The sequence below is a fragment of the Schistocerca gregaria genome, chromosome 1 (assembly GCF_023897955.1).
Source record: "Schistocerca gregaria isolate iqSchGreg1 chromosome 1, iqSchGreg1.2, whole genome shotgun sequence".
Lineage (NCBI taxonomy): Eukaryota > Metazoa > Arthropoda > Insecta > Orthoptera > Acrididae > Schistocerca > Schistocerca gregaria.
The window spans coordinates 200,545,331-200,549,876 of NC_064920.1; the positions used below are offsets into that span (position 1 = coordinate 200,545,331).

General features: G+C 46.1%; 1 non-coding gene across 1 annotated transcript; it reads left to right on the top strand.

Annotated features, from left to right (window-relative positions):
• The first annotated feature begins 1,074 nt into the window (after window positions 1–1,074).
• Window positions 1,075–1,149, top strand: Trnat-ugu (transfer RNA threonine (anticodon UGU)). Its single transcript has one exon. It is a non-coding gene; the product is annotated as a tRNA-Thr (tRNA).
• Window positions 1,150–4,546: the final 3,397 nt, after the last annotated feature.

Genomic DNA, 4,546 nt, shown 5'->3' on the forward strand with positions numbered 1-4,546 from the left:
AATATCGTATTGCTGTGGTATATAGACAGGTTGTAACAATGGAAAATTGTACTGAAATGCAGGAGGATCTGCAGCGAATTGACGCATGCTGCAGGGAATGGCAATTGAATCTCAATGTAGACAAGTGTAATGTGCTGCGAATACATAGAAAGAAAGATCCCTTATCATTTAGCTACAAAATAGCAGGTCACCATCTGGAAGCAGTTAATTCCATAAATTATCTGGGAGTAGGCATTAGGAGTGATTTAAAATGGAATGATCATATAAAGTTGATCGTTGGTAAAGCAGATGCCAGACTGAGATTCATTGGAAGAATCCTAAGGAAATGCAATCCGAAAACAAAGGAAGTAGGTTACAGTACACTTGTTCGCCCACTGCTTGAATACTGCTCAGCAGTGTGGGATCCGTAACAGGTAGGGTTGATAGAAGAGATAGAGAAAATCCAACGGAGAGAAGCGCGCTTCGTTACAGGATCATTTACTAATCGCGAAAGCGTTACGGAGATGATAGACAAACTCCAGTGGAAGACTCTGCAGGAGGGACGCTCAGTAGCTCAGTACGGGCTTTTGTTGAAGTTTCGAGAACATACCTTCACCGAGGAGTCAAGCAGCATATTGCTCCCTCCTACGTATATCTCGCGAAGAGACCACGAGGATAAAATCAGAGAGATTAGAGTCCACACAGAAGCTTACCGACAACCTTTCTTTCCACAAACAATACGAGACTGGAATAGAAGGGAGAACCGATGTAGGTACTCAAGGTACCCTGCGCCACACACCGTCAGGTGGCTTGCGGAGTATGGATGTAGATGTAGAAGATGGTGTCTGTTCTTTCGGACACGTCCGAAAGAACAGATACCACCTTCATGTAGTTAAGGCCAACCTCACCTTGTTCTTCTGTGCTGGATGCACACGCATTGCCCGAACTCTTACGGGACGGTAAGATTGTCTGCCGCGAGTAATGAGTGTAATGGGCAGGTACACTACGAATGTAGTGTGTGGTCATTAAATTGGTAACGTTGGTCTCGCGGGGAGCGTGTAAGGGATAAATCCCTGCAGTCACCCTATCCTCTCTGCCCTTGGTGGCTCAGATGGATAGAGCGTCTGCCATGTAAGCAAGAGATCCTGGGTTCGAGTCCCAGTCGGGGCACACATTTTCAGCTCTCCTCGTTGATATATATCGATGCCTATCGACAGCTTAGGGTCTTGATTTAATTATCATTTCATTCAGAAAATATCGTAGCTGTCAAACCTAGTTAGTCCCGTGTCAGGTCACCTGTAGCTTCTGGGGCTTTTGGTGTAAGTAGCTGTAGCAGATTAACAATTTATCTCCTACTGACAATGTTCCCTAACAGATCACTCACCCAAGGAACTTCTGTCCCAGACGTCGTATTTTCTGCTGGTGTTTCGTAGCCTAGTACGGAATTGGTTTACAAAGAGGACAGTAGGGAAGCCAGAGACAAAGTCTGGGTAATCTGGCGAAACATATATTCAGAAATTAACAGATAAATTCAGAGGTAGCTCTGTCACAAGTATTCATAAATTAGAAATAATTTAAAAGCCAAGATAACTTAAATACTGTTGAAACTTCCTGGCAGATTAAAATTGTGTGGCGGACTGACACTCGAACTCGGGACCTCTGCCTTTCGCTGGCAAGTGCTCTACCAACTGAGCTACCCAAGCACGACTCACGCCCCGTCCTTTCGCAGGCAAGTGCTCTACCAACTGAGCTACCCAAGCACGACTCACGCCCCGTCCTCACAGCTTTACTTCTGCCAGTACCTCGTCTCCTACCTTCCATCATATCAGCGCACTCTCCGCTGCAGAGTGAAAATCTCATTCTTAAATACTGTTTACTGGATAACCGGTTTCAGCACACTAAAGGTATCATCATTGGGCCTGAATGTATACACCATTTGGATATAACGATACATGAGATCAGCTGGTCTGCCTCATTTATTGTTATATCCAAATGATTTGTAAATGTTAATCTACATTCAGATCCGATGATGGCACCTTTAGAGTGTTGAAACCGGTTATCCAGTAAACAGTCTCTCCATAGAGAGTACAGAAATGAGATAGCGGGTATCACTATAAACAAAGAAACTAGATATTGGTCACGCTAACAGCAACGAGAGTCGGCAAAAATAGCCTGCTACACTACATCCTGGTCTGAAGCGCCAGTATCTTGCGGTACGGACGCAGTAGTAACGCAGTTAGGACCGTAGTTTAATGCTTGAGATAGATAGTTTAGTGCTTCAGATAGAGCCTGAGTAGTTCCCGGACGACTAAGCCCATGAAGTCCCCAGGGCAATGGGACGCACTAGCCATTAAATGGCGGCAATTGCCGTACGCTGAACTTCGCAATGTACACTGCAACGGAATGGGGCTGCTGAGCTGCTCATCAGGTTATTTAAAAGCTCAGACAATGAGCTACAGTAGACCTCCGCAGTACGCGAAAAGGTCCTCGTAGCCAACCCAACAGTGGTGAGACGTGGAACAGTTGCTGCTGCTCTGGCCTCCAGGCTTGATAGTTCCGCCCTTGATTCAAATGGATCTGAACACTATAGGACTTAACTTCTGACGTCATCCGTCCCCTAGAACTTAGAGTTACTTAAACCTAACTAACCTAAGGACATCACACACATTCGAACCTGCGACCGTAGCGGTCGTGCAGTTCCAGACTGTAGCGCCTAGAACCACTCGGTCACTCCGGCTGGCAGTTCTGCCTTTCACGTTGAGTGCCCTGTACAGACGAGAAATGTCTAAAGGCGAGAGGTCCGTGTATGCCTCAGCCACCGCGTGACTCCAATGACAGCCAGAACAGCACGTCAGATGTCGACATCGTTGGTATTTTCTAAAGGTCGGAACAGCAAGATAGATTTCGTCGCCTTGGGCATTTTTTCAAATGAATTAAACCGGGACTACTACAATTACCCTGCATCCTCTAACTGCTGGTCTTCTACATAGAGTATATCTCGATAGTGTCTGTGGACTTGGGAAAATTAATTTAATGGTATTAATTCAATGATCAAGTGTGATGAATTACTACAGTAATTAAAAATTCGACTGGTCGGAGTTAGGTATCAGTTATCTCAGAACTGTGTATCGAGTTCGAATCTGTGAACAGAATTTAAGGAATAATTTTATCTCTCTCTCTTCCTTTGTGTTATGGATTGGTCTGGACAGATGGTGTGGCCTTGCTACGTGCTTGATTAAGTCACTGCGTTACAACATTCGCCTTGTGGTAAATGGAAATACCGTGTGGCCAGGGCCTCCGGAAGGTAGACCTTTCGCCTGGTGCAAGTCTTTTGGGTTGACGCCACCTCGGCGACTTGCACGTCGATGTGGATGAAATGATGATGATAAGCACAACACAACACCCAATCCCTGAGCGGAGAAAATCTCCGACCCAGCCGGGGATCGAACCCGGGCCGTTATGTATGACATTCAGTCACTCTGACCACTTTTTTTTTTTAAAATCTCATTTTGTTCGTTGTATTTGCTCAGGGCAGACGTCGCAAGACACCCGTTTCAGTTCGTCATTGATCCATCAACTCAGTTTTTTTTTTTATTACAGAGGGCAGCTAACCCTCTGGCCGAACACGCTGTGTTACCGTGCCGGCGTTCACTCGGCTACCAGGGGCGGACCGCCTTGTGGTAAGCCAAGCACTCAGGCCCTGTTTCAAAATCGCCAGGATTCATCTTCGTTCCACGGCTCGCTCCGAAATGTCTATTCCATAAGCGTCTGCGGGCAATGAGTCATTTGCGATCCGTGCGAGAGAGAGCCATAAGTTATTGCAGGTGGAAGGCATTAAGGTCCAAAGCCATGGGTTCTTGTAGGGGATCCACCAATTACTATAAGGGCCTAGATTAGTTTTAGAATTGAATGGGTAAAGGAAGACTTGTGCCTCTGACTAAATTGTTGAAATCAAATTTAACGAGATATTATTATATCACCGACCGGCTTTTATCAGTGTTTTCTCGGATGCCTCTAAGAGGGGGGATTTTATTGGCTGTTCCGTCGTGCTTTCCGACATTCTCAGAATAGATCTTTCAGAACAGTTCTCAGTTTATTATGCGGAGCTATTTGCTACCCTGAGGGCAATGGAGCTGATGAGGCGTCGACATTGCAAGAAATTCCTCATCTCCTTCAATTCCCACAGCCCCCTTCTTGTTATTGGGACCCAACAGGCCGGATGGTACAAAATGTTCAGGACGCTGTTTTTCTCTTGCAAAGGCAGGAAATGGAAATAATTTTCTTCTGGCTTCCAAGGCACATAGGGATCCCTGGAAATGAACTCGGCTGACACGGTTGCCAAGAATGCTTGCTCTCTTGCACCTAACTCTCGCTTTTACGCTCCCCGCAGGATGTTACCACATACGTGACTCAGAAGATCATTTCTTGATGGAAGGCTCAGTGACTGAAAGTGAGGAGTAATAAGCTGCGTGCAGTGGAATCTTCAGTGCGGTCGCTTCCCACCAAGACGAGCTGAAGAAGCCGTTACAAGGCTCAGACGGGGACATTATCGATCGACACATGGCTT